At 41.0% G+C, this 19665-nt stretch overlaps 1 pseudogene; it reads right to left on the bottom strand.

Annotated features, from left to right (window-relative positions):
* Positions 1-10938: 10938 nt before the first annotated feature.
* Positions 10939-12357, bottom strand: LOC114224083 (glutamate dehydrogenase 1, mitochondrial-like; annotated as a pseudogene).
* Between the last annotated feature and the right edge of the window lie 7308 nt (positions 12358-19665).

The following is a 19665-nucleotide window of genomic DNA, read 5'->3' as shown; positions in this document are numbered from 1 at the left end:
TTGTGTCCTACTCTAGTTTTCTTTTTCTAAAGATTTTATTTATTTATTCGACAGAGACAGCGATAGAGTACAAGCAGCGGGAGCAGGAGAGGGAGAAACAGGCTTCCCGCGGAGCCGGGAGCCTGACGCGGGGCTCGATCCCAGGACCCCGAGATCACGACCCGAGCCAAAGGCAGACGCCCAACCATCTGAGCCACCCAGGTGCCCCCTACTCTCCTTTTCTTATAAGGACGCAGTAATTATTATATGAGTTATATGAGGCCACCCTAATGGCCTCATTTAACTTAACTCCCTCTTTAAAGACTCAATCTCCAAAAACACTTACAGTCTGAGGTCCTGAAGGTTAGGACTTCAACATACGAATTTGGGGATGACACAGTTCAGATCATAACAAGTACCTTCGGAGGTAATAACAGTAGGTCTCCAGTGATAAGGGGAAGGAGCATTATCAGATGCCACAGACAGATTGGTACTGTGGAGACAGTTACTTTACAAGAGCTGAAAACTGGTCGAGAGGCGACCAGCCTACCTGGACCTACAGGGAAGAAAGTGTGGGAATCAATCTTCCAACCTCCGTCTTTTCCTTCCCTGGGATCTCCTGGTCATACTCCCCGGTAGCCAAATCTAACCGGAAGCCAGAGTATAGGGCCGTCTGTTGATGTAGCCAACACTAGCCAGCTTCCCAGGACACACAGCAGGCTGGAGAAGGGTGGAAGGGGATCTGGAGGGGCAAATGAAAGATCTACAGCACAGTCAGTACTCCTGCTTTCGTGTGTGCTTGGGATCCTCTCTGTTTGCCTATAAAGAGGAAAATCCCACACTATTTGGCAAGAGGAAGGGAGGGCATATTTAGAAGGGTGTGTGCAGTTGGGGAGGAGATCTACGATTTGGCTTCTAATATGGAATTCAAGGAATTATTTTAACCACTCCTTTTGACCCTTACTTTGGGATGTTTCTGGTGCCTACACCTGACTGAACCTATTTGAGGACTTTTGTAGTGTAAATTGGATTTACTTTTGGCTGTCTCCAAGACGCACTGAGGATGTCATTTCCTAAGTTTTTACTACTCACCCATTTATTTTTAAAAATTTTGTATTTAAATTCTTGTTAGCTAACATACAGTGTAATATTAGTTTCTGGTGCACAATGTAGTGATTCAACTTTTTGGTACATCACCCGGTGCTCATCACAGCAAGTGCCCTCCTTCATCTCCACCACCTATTCCACGCATGCCCCGCCCACCTCCTCTCTGCTAACCATCTGGGTGTTCTCTGTAGTTAAGAGTCTGTTTCTCGGTCTCTTCATCTCCCTTTCCCATTTGCTTGTTTGTTTTGTTTCTTTTTTTTATTAAAAGATTTTATTTATTTATTCATGAGAGACAGAGAGAGAGAGAGAAGCAGAGGGAGAAGGAGGCTCCCCACTGAGCAGGGAGCCCAATGCGGGACTCGATCCCAGGACCCTGGGATCATGACCTGAGCCGAAGGCAGACGCTTAACCATCTGAGCCACCCAGGCGCCCTGTTTTGTTTCTTAAATTCCACGTATGAGTGAAATCATATGGTATTTGTCTTGACTGAGTTATTTCACTTGGCATAATACTCTCTAGTTCTATCCACATCGTTGCAAATGCCAAGATCTCATTCTTTTTTATAGCTGAGTAATGTTCCTCCCTTCCTCCCTCCCTCCCTCTCTCTCTCTGATGTGGAAATGGAGAAAGATGTGGAATATCACCACATCTTTCTCCATTCATCAATCAGTGGACTCGGGCTGTTTCCATAATTTGGTTATTGTAAATAATGCTGCCATAAACATAGGGGTGCAATAGCCCTTTGAATTAGTATTTTTGTATTCTTTGGGTAAATTCCTAATAGTGCAGTTGCTGGATCATAGGATAGTTCTATTTTTAACTTTTTGAGGAACCTCTATACTGTTCTTCAGAGTGGTTGTACCAGATTGCATTCCCACCAACAGCGTAAGAGCGTTCCCCTTTCTCCACATCCTCACCAACACCTGTTGTTTTTTGTGTTGTTGATTTTAGCCATTCTGGCAGGTGTGAGGTGGTATCTTATTGTAGTTTTGATTTGTATTTCCCTGATGATGAGTGATGTTGAGCATCTTTTTATGTCTGTTGGCCATCTGGATGTCTTCTTTGGAAAAATGTCTATTCATGTCTTCTGCCCATTTTTAATTTGGATTATTTGTTTTTTGGGTATTCAGTTGTATCAGTTCTTTATATATTTTGAATACTAACCGTTTATCAGATATGTCATTTGCAAATATCTTTTCCCATTCAGTAGGTTGCCTTTTAGTTTTGTTAATTGGTTTCTTTGCTGTGCAGGTTTTATTTCACTGTAGTCCCATTAGTTCATTCTTTGGTTTCCCTTGCCTTTGGAGACATATCTAGAAAGAAGTTGATATAGCAGATGTCAAAGGGGATAGTGCCTGTGTTCTTTTCTAGGATTTGTATAGTTTTGGTCTCACAGTTAGGTCTTTATTCCATTTTGAATTCATTTTTTAAAAATTTTTTATTGTTATGTTAATCACCATACATTACATCATTAGTTTGTGATGTAGTGTTCCATGATTCATTGTTTGTGCATAACACCCAGTGCTCCACGCAGAATGTGCCCTCTTTAATACCCATCACCAGGCTAAACCATCCCCCCACCCCCTCCCCTCTAGAACCCTCAGTTTGTTTTTCGGAGTCCATCGTCTCTCATACTTACTTACTCCGACTTACTCCCCTTCATTCTTCCCCGCCTGCTATCTTCTTCTTCTTTTTTTTCTTAACATATATTGCATTATTTGTTTCAAAAGTACAGATCTGTGATTCAACAGTCTTGCACAATTCACAGTGCTCACCATAGCACATACCCTCCCCAATGTCTATCACCCAGACACCCCATCCCTCCCACCCCCCCACCACTCCAGCAACCCTCAGTTTGTTTCCTGAGATTAAGAATTCCCCATATCAGTGAGGTCATATGATACATGTCTTTCTCTGATTGACTTATTTCACTCAGCATAACACCCTCCAGTTCCACCCACGTTGTTGCAAATGGCAAGATTTCATACCTTTTGATGGCTGCATAATATTCCATTGTGTATATATACACCACATCGTCTTTATCCATTCATCTGTTGATGGACATCTTGGCTCTTTCCACAGTTTGGCTATTGGGGACATTGCTGCTATAAACATTGGGGTGCACGTACCACTTCGGATCCCTACATTTGTATCTTCGGGGTAAATACCCAGTAGTGCAATTGCTGGATCGTATGGTACCTCTATTTTCAACTGTTTGAGGAACCTCCATACTGTTTTCCAGAGTGGTTGCACCAGCTTGCATTCCCACCAAAAGTGTAGGAGGGTTCCCCTTTCTCCGCATCCCCGCCAACATCTGTCGTTTGCTGACTTGTTAATTTTAGCCATTCTGACGGGTGTGAGGTGGTATCTCATTGAGGTTTTGATTTGGATTTCCCTGAAGCCGAGCGATGTTGAGCACTTTTTCATGTGTCTGTTGGCCATTTGGATGTCTTCTTTGGAAAAATGTCTGTTCATGTCTTCTGCCCATTTCTTGATTGGATTATTTGTTCTTTGGGTGTTGAGTTTGATAAGTTCTTTAGATTTTGGATACTAGCCCTTTATCTGATATGTCATTTGCAAATATTTTCTCCCATTCTGTCGGTTGTCTTTTGGTTTTGTGGACTGTTTCTTTTGCTGTGCAAAAGCTTTTTATCTTGATGAAATCCCAATAGTTCATTTTTGCCCTGGCTTCCCTTGCCTTTGGCGATGTTTCTAGGAAGAAGTTGCTGCGGCTGAGGTCAAAGAGGTTGCTACCTGTGTTCTCCTTTAGGATTTTGATGGACTCCTATCTCACGTTTAGGTCTTTCAACCATTTGGAGTCTATTTTTGTGTGTGGTGGAAGGAAGTGGTCCAGTTTCATTCTTCTGCATGTGGCTGTCCAGTTTTCCCAACACCATTTGTTGAAGAGACTGTTTTTTTGCCATTGGACATTCTTTCCTGCTTTGTCAAAGATGAGTTGACCATAGAGTTGAGGGTCCATTTCTGGGCTCTCTATTCTGTTCCATTGATCTATGTGTCTGTTTTTGTGCCAGTACCATACTGTCTTGATGATGACAGCTTTGTAATAGAACTGGAAGTCCGGAATTGTGATGCCGCCAGCTTTGCTTTTCTTTTTCAATATTCCTCTGGCTATTCGGGGTCTCTTCTGGTTCCATACAAATTTTAGGATTCTTTGTTCCCTTTCTTTGAAAAAAGTGGATGGTATTTTGATGGGGATTGCATTGAATGTGTAGATTGCTCTAGGTAGCATTGACATCTTCACAATGTTTGTTCTTCCAATCCATGAGCATGGAACGTTTTTCCATTTCTTTGTGTCTTCTTCAATTTCTTTCATGAGTATTTTATAGTTTTCTGAGTACAGATCCTTTGCCTCCTTGGTTAAATTTATTCCTAGGTATCTTATGGTTTTGTGTGCAATTGTAAATGGGATCGACTCCTTGATATTTCTCTCTTCTGTCTTGTTGTTGGTGTATAGGAATGCCACTGATTTCTGTGCATTGATTTTATATCCTGCTACTTTACTGAATTCCTGTATGAGTTCTAGCAGTTTTGGGGTGGAGTCTTTTGGGTTTTCCACATACAGTATCATATCATCTGCAAAGAGTGAGAGTTTGATTTCCTCTTTGCCGATTTGGATGCCTTTGATTTCTTTTTGTTGTCTGATTGCTGTGGCTAGGACTTCTAATACTATGTTGAATAGCAGTGGTGAGAGTGGACATCCCTGCCACGTTCCTGACCTTAGGGGAAAAGCTCTCAGCTCTTCCCCATTGAGAATGATATTCGCTGTACGTTTTTCATAGATGGCTTTTATGATATTGAGGTATGTACCCTCTATCCCTATACTCTGACAGAGTTTTGATCAAGAAAGGATGCTGTACTTTGTCAAATGCTTTTTCTGCATCTATTGAGAGGATCATATGATTCTTGTTCTTTCTTTTGTTAATGTATTGTATCACGTTGATTGATTTGCGGATGTTGAACCAACCTTGCAGCCCAGGGATAAATCCCACTTGGTCATGGTGAATAATCCTTTTAATGTACTGTTGGATCCTATTGGCTAGTATTTTGGTGAGAATTTTTGCATCCATGTTCATCAAGGATATTGGTCTGTAATTCTCCTTTTTGATGGGGTCTTTGTCTGGTTTTGGGATCAAGGTAATGGTGGCCTCATAAAATGAGTTTGGAAGTTTTCCTTCCATTTCTATTTTTGGGAACAGTTTCAGGAGAATAGGTATTAATTCTTCTTGAAATGTCTGATAGAATTCCCCTGGGAATCCATCTGGCCCCGGGCTTTTGTTTGTTGGGAGGTTTTTGATGACTGCTTCAATTTCCTTAGTGGTTATAGGTCTGTTCAGATTTTCTATTTCTTCCTGGTTCAATTTTGGTAGTTGATACATCTCTAGGAATGCATCCATTTCTTCCAGGTTATCTAATTGGCTGGCATAGAGTTGCTCATAATATGTTCTTATAATTGTTTGTATTTCTTTGGTGTTTGTTGTGATCTCTCCTCTTTCATTCATGATTTTGTTGATTTGGGTCATTTCTCTTTTCTTTTTGATCAGTCTGGCCAGGGGTTTATCAATCTTGTTAATTCTTTCAAAGAACCAGCTCCTAGTTTCGTTGATCTGCTCTACTGTTCTTTTGGTTTCTATTTCATTGATTTCTGCTCTGATATTTATGATTTCTCTTCTCCTGCTGGGTTTAGGCTTTATTTGCTGTTCTTTCTCCAGCTCCTTTAGGTGTAGGGTTAGGTTGTGTATTTGAGACCTTTCTTGTTTCTTCAGAAAGGCTTGTATTGCTATATACTTTCCTCTTACGACTGCCTTTGCTGTATCCCAAAGATTTTGAACAGTTGTGTTTTCATTTTCATTGGTTTCCATGAATTTTTTTAATTCTTCTTTAATTTCCTGGTTGACCCATTCATTCTTTAGTAGGATGCTCTTTAGCCTCCATGTATTTGAGTTCTTTCCGACTTTCCTCTTGTGTTTGAGTTCTAGTTTCAAAGCATTGTGGTCTGAAAATAGGCAGGGAAAAATCCCAATCTTTTGGTACCGGTTGAGACCTGATTTGTGACCTAGGATGTGATCAATTCTGGAGAATGTTCCATAGGCACTAGAGAAGAACGTGTATTCTGTTGCTTTGGGATGGAATGTTCTGAATATGTCTGTGAAGTCCATTTGGTCCAGTGTTTCATTTAAAGTCTTTATTTCCTTGTTGATCTTTTGCTTAGATGATCTGTCCATTTCAGTCAGTGGGGTGTTAAAGTCCCTCACTATTATTGTATTGTCAATGTGTTTCTTTGATTTTGTTATTAATTTCCTTATAAAATTGGCTGCTCCTATGTTAGGGGCATAGATATTTACAATTATTAGATCTTCTTGTTAGATAGACCCTTTAAGTAGGATATAGTGTCCTTCTTCATCTCTTATTACAGTCTTTGTTTTAAAATCTAATTGGTCTGATATAAGGATTGCCACCCCAGGTTTCTTTTGGTGTCCATTAGCATGGTAAATGGTTTTCCACCCCCTCACTTTCAATGTGGGGGTGTCTTTGGGTCTAAAATGAGTCTCTTGCAGACAGCATATTGATGGGTCTTGTTTTTTAATCCAATCTGATAGCCTGTGTCTTTTGATCGGGGCATTTAGCCCATTTACATTCAGAGTAACTATTGAAAGATATGAATTTAGTGCCATTGTATTGCCTGTAAGGTGACTGTTACTGTATATTGTCTGTGTTCCTTTCTGATCTATGCTGCTTTTAGGCTCTCTCTTTGCTTAGAGAACCCCTTTCAATATTTCTTAGAGGGCTGGTTTCGTGTTTGCAAATTCCTTTAGTTTTTGTTTGTACTGGAAGCTTTTGATCTCTCCTTCAATTTTCAATGACAGCCTAGCTGGATATAGTATTCTTGGCTGCATATTTTTCTTGTTTAGTGCTCTGAAGATATCATGCCAGTCCTTTCTGGCCTGCCAGGTCTCTGTGGATAGGTCTGTTGCCAGTCTAATGTTTCTACCATTGTAGGTTTCATATCTCTTCTCCCGAGCTGCTTTCAGGATTTTCTCTTTGTCTCTGAGACTCGTAAGTTTTACTATTAGATGTCGGGGTGTTGACCTATTTTATTGATTTTGAGAGGGGTTCTCTGTGCCTCCTGGATTTTGATGCCTGTTTCCTTCCCCACTTTAGGGAAGTTCTCTGCTATAATTTGCTCCAATATACCTTCTGCCCCCCTCTCTCTTTCTTCTTCTTCTGGGATCCCAATTATTCTAACTTTGTTTCATCTTATCATATCGCTTATCTCTCGAATTCTGCCCTCGTGATCCTGTAGTTGTTTCTCTCTCTTTTTCTTAGCCTCTTTATTTCCCATCATTTGGTCTTCTATATCGCTGATTCTCTCTTCTGCCTCATTTATCCTAGCAGTTAGTGCCCCCATTTTTGATTGCACCTCATTAATAGCCTTTTTGATTTCAAGTTGGTTAGATTTAGTTCTTTTATTTCTCCAGAAAGGGTTTCTCTAATAACTTCCATGCTTTTTTCAAGCCCAGCTAGTATCTTTAAAGTCATGATTCTGAACTCTAGGTCCGACATCGTACTAATATCCATATTGAGTAGTTCCCTGGCATACGGTACTACCTCTTGTTCTTTTTGCTGAGGTGATTTTTTTCTTCTTGTCATTTTGTCCAGAGGAGAATAGATGAATGAGAGAACAAAATGCTAACAGGTTAACAACATCCCCAGCAAATATTCTCTATACAAATCAGAAAAGACCTGAAACCAGGGGAAAAGAAAGGGAAAGAAAGAAAAAAGAAAGAGGAGAAAAAAAAGAAAAGAAAAGGATAAAAACAAACAAAAACAGAACAAAACAAAAAAAACAGAATATGATCAAATATGATCAGGCTAATGCATAGATCAGTGCCACACACTGGATTTTGGGTGTATTTTGGTCTGCTAGAAGAAAGTCCCTCCTAAAATTTTAAAGGAAGAAAGACTTATATGTGTACAAAATAAGGGTTGATACAATGAAGGGATGGAAGATGACTGTAAAGATGAAAAGTATAAAAGATTTTATAAAAGGAATTGATAAGAAGTTGAAAAAAGAAAGAAGATTTTTTTAAAAAAAGGGAGAGAATGTGATCAGGCAGGAGACTAGAACAAAGCCATAAACCAGTGATTTAGGGTATATTTTGATCTGTTAGAAGAAACTGTATCTCAAAATTTTAAAGAGAAAACAACTTATATATATATGCCAAAAATAAGGGTAACTACTATGAAGGAATAAAATATGACTCTAAAAAAGAAAAATAAAAAAAATTTTTTTTTTTAAAAAGGGATTGATAAGATGTTGGTTGAAAAAGGGAAAAAAATTAAAAAAAACAGTTAAAAAATTAACTTTGAAAAACTAATGAATCATGGTAAAAAAGCCATGAATTCTATGTGCAGTATTCCCCTAGCGCTGGAGTTCTCCCGTTCTCCTTGATTGGTAAACTTGGTCTTGGCTTGCTGGCTGTTCCTGCTGATCTTCTGGGGGATGGGCCTGGTGCCGTGGTTCCCAAATGTCTTTGCCGGAGGCGGAATTGCTCCGCCCTTGTCGGTCCGGGCTAAGCAATCTGCTGGGTTTGCTCTCAGGAGATTTGTTCCCTGCAAGCTCTCTGTACAGCTTTGGAGGACCAGAGTGAGAATGGTGGCCTCCCAATCTCCGATCGGAGGAGTCGAGAACTCGGGGCCCCGCTCCTCAGTGCGCCCCCAGAAAAAAGCAGTCACTCCCATGTCCCCGGTCTCCGGCCACACTCTGTGCTCACCCAGCCTGTGACCGAGTGTTTCTACCTCTGTCTCCCACCCCGTGTGGAGTCTCCAAACCCAGCAGATCCCTGTGGTGCGCTCCCGCACCGCTCCTCCCGGGGGAGGAAGGGGAGTCTCCCCAGATCTGCTGCTTGTTGGGTCCCTGCTGGAGGAGCAGTGGCCCGACTGGGCCGCGGATCACAGTTTATGGCAACCCCAAGCTGAGAGCCCGCGCCTCGCCTCCGTCTCTGCAGCCGGTTTCCCCACTCCGATACCTGGGAGCTCTGCCGCACTCAGGCACCCCCAGTCTTTCTTGACCCCGAGGGTCCTGAGACCACACTGTCCCGCGAGGGTTCCACCCCCCAGCTTAGCCACTGGGGCGACATCCCTCAGCGGAGCCGACTTCTAAAAGTTCCGATTTTGTGCTCCGTGGCTCTCTCACTTGCCAGAAGCGGCCGACGGAGGCCCCTCCCCCGCCGTCTATCCTCCCGAATATCGCCTCGGATTCACTTCTCTGCACGTCCTACCTTCCAGTAAGTGGTTGCTTCTCTGTTCAGAGAGTTGTTGCTACTCTCTTCTTCGATCTCCTGTTGAGTTCGTAGGTGTTGAGAATGGTTTGATCCCCATTCAGCTGAATTCCTGAGACCAGACGAAATCCAGGTCTCCTACTCCTCCGCCATCTTGCTCCAGAGTATTATTGTTTTTTAAAAAAGACTCATTCATTACATACCTAATGTCTAGTATTTCATTGGTATACCACTGTTCAAAAGGTCCTGGCCAAAAGAAAAAACTCTCAAACAAAACACTCAATCCAATGCTTTAAGCCCCACTTTGTTAATTAAGCTTGTGTGAATTTGAGGCCTCCAAAAGAAAAGGGACATGGAATTAGGCAGGGCTGGAGACATTGGCAATGCTTAAGCTGTCAGCCAGACTCTGCACAGGAAGACCAATAGTTTTTTTCTGGGCTACTCTACTTGAATTATTGTTCAATTACTCAGCAGAATACATCTTTAAAGAAAGAAAAATTAACATGATAAGGACGTTACTGCATTATTTGGACTACATTTCATAATTATATTTAGCAAATTCAGATAGCCACAATAAAAATAGCTTCCATCATCTGTAGTTGTGAAGATAATGATTATCCATCTGGCTTTTTATCTTTGCTGAACAATAAAATAGAACTGATAAGCTATAAATGATACTATTTTATGTCATAAAATACGAGATTTTTTTATTTTATGTTTATAAGCACTAACTGCTTGAGTCAAGGTTAGGCTTGTTAAATGATTAAAGGCAATTTTATTATAGCAACATGTACTTCTATCATTCTAAAAAAATAAAATGCATATAAGAAACGGCTTTTATTTTTGCTTGCAGCCTGGGAAATTGAGTTATTTTGCTGATGTGAAATAATAATAACTAATTTTAGGACAATACTACCTTATGAAAATGCCTCACACCCACTTCTTTTTTTTTTCTTTCTTTTTTTTAACACTTTATTTATTTGACAGAGAGAGAGAGCACAAACAGGCGGAGCGGCAGGCAGAGGAAGAAGGAGAAGCAGGCTCCCCGCTGAGCAGGGAGCCTGACGTGGGGCTCGATCCCAGGACCCCGGGATCATGACCTGAGCCGAAGGCAGACGCTTAACTGACTGAGCCACCCAGGCGCCCCTCACACCCACTTCTTAAATTCATCAAATTTATAGCATGTCCCATCTCAGACTTGGCCAGAGCAAAATTATGCAAATGACTGAATGCTAAGCTGAAACAAAAAGTAATTAACATGTTGGGAACATGCAAGGGAGCAAGCAAGCATATAGCTAGATAAAAAGACTTTTTATTTAAAGGCAAAAAATCCTAAGTGGCCCTCTGGCACAGGCAATTTCTACTTTCACACTCACCAACATGTATGTGATCTCCCACCTTTAATTTCTTTCATCTTAAAGGGCTGATTTGGACAGACTTATTGAGAACGATGTCCATAAAAGAAAAATCTTTCTGTGGTTAAATTTAACTTGTGATAAGTTTGCAGAAGTTACAGGTAAGGAGGATAGTGAAGAAGTCAGCTATGATCCATTTATTTGAAGGTCAAACCAGCTTCATTTTACACTCCGAAGACTTTCTCAGTGGTGCTTACATAGGCAGCTGTTCTCAGGTCCAATCCTAGGTTGTACTTTCTGGCTGTGTACATGATTTGCCTGGTAGAAAAGTCCATAGGGTAAGCTAAACCAGAAAGCACACTGTCTTTCTTGGATATTCTGTTTTGGAACCCTGCTGTAGATATAATGGGAGAAGTTCGATGGTGTTTTCTAAAATTTTTTTTCCAAACTATCTTGAACAGACATGAGAAAACGGTGGTTAGAATCTCATACTTGAAGGTCAAACAGCCATAGCTGACATGATTTATACTCTTTAGCCACTCAGAGTAAGATACTATCACTCCCTCAGCATTCAAATATAGATCAGGAATAACCATAATGTTCCTCTTCAGAAAAATCTTATCAACTTCATTGGCAGTTTCAGCAATGATCTTGGCTTTGACTCTGGGTGCACTGGATTTGGTCACCTGCTTCTCGTTGGCAATAGGGATGAATATGCCAGTTTGCTTGCAGGATGCTTCTTTCCTAGGGCTTTGTCTTGGAGAAATTCAGGATTGATCCCTGTTGCAATCTGAATTCCATATGCTCCCATTAGATTCAGCAACACCAACACATTTAGCAAAATTACAATGTAAATATAGACTGCAAAATTGCCAAATCCCTAAAAAACATATTTTATCTCCAAACCCTGGTGTCATTCCTAAAATGCTCATGAAAGAGACTCCACTAAGGAAGTTTTCAATCCCATGCAAAACACTATAGCCAGGAGCAGGGAGATGTGGGTGGATGCGACCCAGACTGATGGATTTACCAGGATGGCAGGCATGTGCATTAATTTACATGCCCTATGGTGCTGGCATAGGTGTCAGCAATCTAGGACATCTCTTGCTCGCATGTGCCCATGCCTGGGGAAGGCACATCAACGCCAGGACCAATCAAAAACCCTTTTTTGTGAGTTCCATGGTGAATCCCCTTGTGATCTTTTCCAATTTATTACTGGTGTAGTTCTTGGTATTAATACCAGCATTAGCACCCCAAATGGCACATCAACCACAGCACATTTAGATGTCACAAGGGAAGCCAAAACTTTTACTTACTTTACATTCACATCTTTGCTGTAACGGGAGCATGCAGTGCCGGCTGTGCCGGGCCCCATAGCCCCGGATGACCTCCCTGGCGCTGTTGTCCTGCGGGATGCGGAAGCTCAAGCTCAGCAAGTGGTAGCAGGGCTTGAGGTTTCGCAGGATGCCTCGCAACCCGTTCCGCTTCTGCTCCTCACTCTCGCCGTTCTGGACGTGTGCCACCAACTTGCCCTCCAGGATGCTGGCCGCGTGATTGAAGCAGCTTTCCGCCACCTTGAAGAAGTAGGGGCTGTCCTCCCAGCCCGCCGCCGCCATGCTGTCCCGTGGCCACGTTCCAGCGGCAGTGGCATTTCGTCCAGGCGGCGCCCGCTCTTGGAGGCCCTGAGGAGGGCTGCTTTTTAAACTTCGCGCCTTCCCCGCAGTCTTCTCCCCTCACGGCACCCGCCACCTGACCGGGAACAGTAGGCTGCGCGGCCCAACGCCGTCTGGGACCGCCAGGCAGGACCGGCATCCCTTGCGCGCCTGCGAACGGACGTTCCCTCTGCCCATCCCGCGGGGCGTGAGGTGCGGGGCGGCGGTGGAGCTCTTTCTCTGTATTTGAGGTACACTCTCATTCATTCTAAAGTATATTTTGAGGTATAGAACTCTTGTCTGCATTTATTTTTCTTTCATCATTTCCAGAATATCAGCCCGTTGCCTTAAGGCTTCCGTCACTTCTGTTGGGAAGTTTTCGATCAACTGGTTGTTCTTTCGCAGGCAGCCTCGCCCCTACTTCTTTCCCAAGCCAAAAAATGGAGGCCCTTGACCCAAGGTCCTTTCTTTCCCCACCCTTGGGTCGTTCCTGAATGGAGAGGGTGTCTGCATGCTTAAGGAACTTGGCCGGCACCAGCACGCTCCGGGCACACTCAGGCCTGCGGCGCGCACTCGGGCGGAAAGAGGGCTGTGCGGGCGGGAGGTGGACCCGAGGCTCCGTGGGCAGGGAATTCGAGGCCCCAGATGTTTGGAGCCCAAGTTACAGAGTGTGCTGGCTGCGGGTGGGTGTATCAGCCAGACTGCAGGACCCTCACCCTGTGGAGAGAGACAGGAGGGAAGGAAGCCAAACACGAACCCCCAAAGCACTAGCCCAGGCCAGGACCACAGTTGCCTGTGCCTAAAGGTGGCGTTGTTTAAAGGTATTTGTCTTTTGTCTCTGTTTTTAAATTTTTCTCTTTGTCTTTGGTTTTCAGTAGTTTATTATGAAGTGGTGAGCTGTGGTTTCTTTTGTATTTATCCTGCTGGAGTTTCATAGTTATTAAGCAACTCTTCATCTTCAAACCCACCATTATGCTTTGTGATGCGCAGATTCTGGGAAGTATATTTGGCAGCAGACTTCCCTTATGTTCTGGCACTAAAGGGATACTACTTGCTGATTCTGTTAGCACCCCAGCAATAGGGTGCTATTTTTAGGGTACTATTTTAGGGTTCTTACCAGCTTTCTCTCAGCACTCCCAGAACTAGTCCCCTTATGCCCTCTTAGATATGGCAGCATCAAGAAGCTTCCCCTTCCCAGTTCCACAGGATCCCTCTTCTGAACTCCTGCGATAGCAACACAGATGGGCACCGTGCCTCTTCAGGGATCTGAGTCCCAGCTCACAGAGAATCTCCTGCAGGCTTCTAGTGGCTGGCCATCCAAATTCATCTTTTTGTTCCCCTAGCCCTAAGGATGGCAGCTACTTCCTGTAATTACTACCTCTACATCACCATAATGCTCTCTTTCTGCTTTTTGAATTTTTCTTTTTTTAAAAAAATTCTTATTTAAATTCAGTTTAGTTAACATAGTGTATTATTAGTTTCAGAGGTACAATTTAGTGATTCATCAGTTGCATTCAGCACCCTGTGCTCATATTATCAAGTGCCCTCTTTAATGCCCATCACCCAGTTACCTAATCCCCCACCCACCTCCCCTCCAGAAACCCTCAGTTTGTTCCCTATAATTATGAGTTTCTTATGGTTTGCCTCCCTCTCTGTTTTCATCTTATTTTATTTTTCCTTCCCTTCCCTGTTTCTTAAATTCCACATATGAGTGAAATCATATGGTATTTGTCTTTCTCTGACTGACTTTATTCTCTTAGCATAATACTGTCTAGTTCCATCCATGTGGTTGCAAATGACAAGATTTCATTCTTTTTGGTGGCTGAGTAATATTCCATTGAATATATGTATACCATTTCATCTGTTGATGGACATCTGGGCTCTTTCCATTTTTGGCTATTGTGGACATTGGGGTGCATGTGCCCCTTTGAATCACTATGTTTGCAACCTTTGGAGAAATACCTAGTACTGCAGTTGCTGGGTCGTAGGGTAGTTCTATTTTTAACTTTTTGAGGACCCTCCATACTGTACTCCAGAGTGGCTGCACCAGCTTGCATTCCCACCAACAGTGTAAGAGGTTTCCCCTTTCTTCACATCCTCACCAACATCTGTTGTTTTCTGAGTGGTTAATTTTAGCCATTCTGACTGGTGTGAGGTGGTATCTTATTGTGGTTTTGATTTGTATTTCCTTGATGCTGAGTGATGTGGAGCATTTTTTCATGTAAATCTTCATTGGAGAAATGTCTGTTCATGTCTTCTGCCCATTTCTTGACTAAATTTTTTATTTTGGGGGTGTTGAGTTTGAGAAGTTCTTTATAGATCTTGGTTACTAGACCTTTATCTGATAAGACATTTGCAAATATCTTCTCCCATTCTTCTGGTTGTCTTTTGGTTTTGTTGACTGTTTCCTGTGCTATGCAAAAGCCTTTTATCTTGATGAAGTCCCAACAGTTCATTTTTGCTTTTGTTTCCCTTGCCTTTGGAACTATGTCTTGCAAGAAGTTGCTGTGGCCGAGGTCAAAGAAATTGCTGCCTATGTTCTCCTCTAGGATTTTGATGGATTCCTGTCTCACAGTTAGGTCTTTGATCCTTTTTGAGTTTATTTTTGTGTATGGTGTAAGAAAGTGGTCCAGTTTCATTCTTCTGCGTGTGGCTGTCCAATTTTCGCAGCACCATTTGTTGAAGAGACTGTCTTTTTTCCATTAGATATTCTTTCCTGCTTTGTTGAAGATTAATTGACCGTACAGTTGTGGGTTCATTTCTGGGTTTTCTGTTCTGTTCCATTGAAAATATGTCTATTTTTGTGCCAGTACCATGCTATCTTGATGATTACAACTTTGTAATACAGCTTGATGTCTGGAATTGTGATACCTCCAGCTTTGGTTTTCTTTTTCAACATTACATTGGCTATTCAGGGCCTTTTCTGACCTGAATACAAATTTTAGGATTGCTTTTCGAATTTTTCAACTTCTGTTTAACTATGTTTTCATATTAAATTATACTGCTCTGTCCCATTCTCTTCTTTCTATGACTCTAAACATATTAGATCTTACCATTTCCCATGAGATTTTAATGATTTTATGCTGTATTTCCCATTTTTTGTCTGTATTTCAGTGAGGATATTTTCTGTTGACCTCATACTAGTTTATTGTTCTGTTCCTAATGTGTTTAATCTTGGTTATTATATTTTTCAGTTTTATCATTTATGTTTGATTCTGTTTTATAGATTCCAGTTCTCTAGAGAAATTCTCCATTTTCCCATCTATTTACTTGAACACATTAATCAAAGTCATTTTAAAATGTATGTCTAAAGAGATCACAAGTGTTGCCAAGGATGTGTAGAAAAGGGAATCCTTGTGCACTGTTGGTGGGAATGTAAATAAGTACAGCCATTATAGAAAACAGTATGGGGAGTCATTAAAAAATTAAAAATAGAACTGACATATCCAGCAGTCCCATTTCTTGGTGTGTATTCAAAGGAATGAAATCACTACCTTGAAGAGATATGTGCACCCTCATGTTCATTGCAGCATTATTCACAATAGCTAAGACAGGGAAGTGACCTAAGTGTGTATCAACAAATGCATGGAGATACACACACACACACACACACACACACACAATGGAATAGTGTTCAGCCATAAAAAAGAAGGAAATCCTGCCATTTGTGACAATATGGATGACCCCTGAGGGTATTATGCTAAGTGGACAGACAGAAAAAGACAAATACTGTATGATCTCACTTATGTGTAGAATCTAGAAAAGCCAAACTCATAGAAATAGAGACTAGATTGGTGGTTGCCAGGGGCTAGGGGTTGGGGAAAATGAAGAGATCTTGGTCAAAGGGTACAAACTTCCAATTATATATGAATAGTTCTGGGGATCTAATGTACAGCATGCTAACTATATTTAGCAATACTGTATTATATACTTTAAATTTGCTAAGACAGTAGACCATTAATGTTTTTACCACACACACAAAATGGTAACTATGTGAGGTGATGGATGTGTTAACTAGCCTTCTTGTGATAATTATTTCACAAGATATACATATATCAAATCATCTTGTACACTTAAACTCACGCAATTATCACGGTTATCACACAGTTCAATTATATCTTAAAGCTAGAGAAAGGCAAATGTTTGTTGAATAAATGCATGAATGAATGGATATGAGAAAAAGTTAAAATGCATATTTAATAACTTCAATACGTAGATCACCCATGAATATGTTTCTATAGTCTTTTTTCTTCTTTTTTTGGTCATTTGACATTTTTAGAAATAAAATTGAGACTCTGGCTGGTGTTATCTTACTCTATAAAAGAATGACTTTTGCTTTGTGTAGGCAGAGGCAAATCATCTTAATCCAATCTAGGATTGAGCTGTTTCAAAATTGTGTTGTGAGAACTGGTCTATTTCTTGTTCAGTATTACTTCTAGAGTATAGTGCTTCCGTGACCTTCCATAGCTCTAACTGGAAAAGTCATTACCACTCACCTTTTCTTGGCAGACCCTGAGCTCCAATTTTGGACTACAGATCTGCTTGGCTTCTCAGCCTCATAGGCACTACTTTTTGCTCATCTTATATTCTTGTCATGTGCTACTTAGGAAATGGCAAATATCTCATGGGAAGAATTGGTGCAGAATGTTAGTCTCACCTTAAAGCATTTTGCTTCTTCTGGTCATCTTGGCCCAACAAGTCCTGGCTGCCTTGGTAGCCCTGAATTTCAAGTTTTGTGTCTATATACCTGTGAACTGCCAAAAGTTCAGCTAAGGTTCTCAGCCTCTTAGCTATCAGTTTCTGCTTGGCCATCCACCACTTACAAACAGACAAAGACCGTGAGGATAACATAGAATAATACAGAATATCAAGCTCATTTCAGTACACTTCTCTTCCCTCTGAGGTTTTGGTCTCTGACTCTTGACACCCTTGTTAGACATTCCAGTACTTTGAAACAGATGCTTTCTGCATTTTATTTATCCTCTTCTAGTTCTCAAGAGAAATGTTGATCAGATATAAGCCAATCCTACATGATCAGAAGTGAGATGTTTATATTCTTTATGACTAAGAAAAAGTGAGATTTCTAGAATGATGTCCTAACTTTGAGGGTAAAGCTTTTACTTTCCAAAATGTCTTAGTGTGGGCTGTCTCAAATACTTCTCTATCATTTGGCTCTTTCTCTGGATGCTCTACCTTCATCTCAATTATATTTAGGTATTGTTATTTTTTTAAAGATTTATTTATTTATTTGGGAGAGAGAAAGAGTGTGTATGTGTGAGTGGGGTGGGGGAAGGGCAGAGGGAGAGAGGAGAGAATCTTCAAGCGGACTCCCTGCTGAGCATGGAATCCGATGTGGGGTTCCATCCCAGGACCCTGAGATCATGACATGAGCCAAAATCAAGAGTCAGACACTTAACCAAATGAGCCACCCAGGCGCCCCTAGGCATTGTTATTTTAATTTGCAGTTCCCAAATGAAATTGATGTTGAGCATCTTTTCATATGCTTATTTGTTATCGGTATATCATCTTTAGTGAGGAATCTGTTATTTTGCTCATTTTTACTTTGGTGGTTCATTTTCTTATTGTTGATTTTTAAAGAGTTCTTTGTACATTTTGGTTTATCTGGTGAATCTTTGTAAATATTTTCTTCCAATCCATGACTTGTCTTATTTTCTTGACTTTGGGCAGTAAAACTTTGAAGGTAACTCAATCAATACCTTTTTTATTTTTTGGAAGTTTTGCCAATTCTAGATGTATTTTGCTATCTGTCAACCTCTATACATTTCTTACTGGAATTTTATATTTAACTGTTTTGGGAACTGGCAAAACCACTGAAAGTGGTTTTTTTTTTTAAAGATTTATTTATTTATTTGAAAGAGAGCAAGAGTGAGGGGGTTTGCTGAGGGAAAGGGAGAGAAATCCTCAAGCAGACTCCCCGCTGAACACAGAGCCTGTCATGGGGCTCAATCCCAGGACCCTGAGATCATAACTTTAGCTGAAATCAAGAGTCGACGTTTAACTGACTGAGTCACCCAGGTGCCCCCACTGAAAGTGTTTTTAATACTGTTGAGTTAACATGAAAATAGAAAGCATCCTTGTGTAGTTTTGTTTTCAGTACAACTCAAAAATCATGTGAAAAAAACTCCATTACTTTTGTAAAGTCTTAATTAAAAAATCAAAATTTGTGGGGCACCTGGCTAGCTTAGTTGCTAGAGCATGCAACTCATGATCTTGGGGTTCTGAGTTCAAGCCCCATGTTGGGTGTAGAGCTTACTTAAAAAAAAAGTCAAAATTTGTATTTTAACACGTACCAAATCAACATCTAATGAGGTGGTGGGTTTTTTTTTTAAACATATTTTGTTGCTATAATTCATACTGCTTATTTTATTGGTGTTATGATTAGTTTTCAGTGCTGGGGTTAAATTCTGTTGTATAGTTTTTAGTATGTTATGTTCAGTTGTTTAGATTTTGTCTAGAAAGGAAAGAATTAAAAACTCTACTTTCCCTGTCATGTAATATGTGCATTTTTATGTTGAAAGGTCACCATCTTTGATAAAATGCTAAATATTCCTTCCTTGTAGGAAATATTTTTGGATGAAATGGCTTTTTCACAGACTGGAGAATAGCTATATGCTGGAATTGTAGACTATAAGAACATTTAGATCACAGGATAATAAAAATGAAAGAAGCCTTCAGTATTTTCCAGTTATGCCTCATTATTTACAGGGGAGAAAACTGAGGCCCACAAAACAGAGTAACTTAGACAAAGTCAAAATGGGTTTGTGACCTTATAATCCATATCTTTTCCTAATCTACCGTGCTGTTTTATGAACCAAACTTGGACATCCTTTTTTTTTTTAATTTGAAGACTTTACTTATTTATTTGACAGAGAGACAGCGAGGGAGGGAACACAAACAGGGGGAGTGGGAGAGGGAGAAGCAGTCTTCCCGCGGAGTAGGGAGCCCGATGCGGGGCTCGATTCCAGCCACCCCGGCGTGCCCAAACTTGGACATCCAATCACTATATTCCACTACCCAGTAAGAATCAATAAAGTAAATGTCTTTTATATCACATTTATTTTTATCAGTTGTTTGTTTGCTGGTTTCTTTGCTTGGCAGTTGTGATGTACTTGGGGCTCATTCGATTTCCTGGTTCCCAGGTGCAGCCATAGATCCTGGTATCTCTGTCCATGAGTATCACTTTCTCTTCTGGGCAGTGGTGATGTCTGCCTAGTAACTTCTCTTTTTCAGGCAACGAAAGCTGTGCCCTAG

Source organism: Eumetopias jubatus, unplaced genomic scaffold (genome assembly GCF_037043125.1).
Source record: "Eumetopias jubatus isolate StellerSeaLion01/CBP00866 unplaced genomic scaffold, mEumJub1_p1.0 scaffold_8, whole genome shotgun sequence".
Classification (NCBI taxonomy): Eukaryota; Metazoa; Chordata; class Mammalia; order Carnivora; family Otariidae; genus Eumetopias; species Eumetopias jubatus.
The sequence above is the reverse complement of the archived record's forward strand: the minus strand, read 5'-3'. Positions and strand labels throughout refer to the sequence as shown.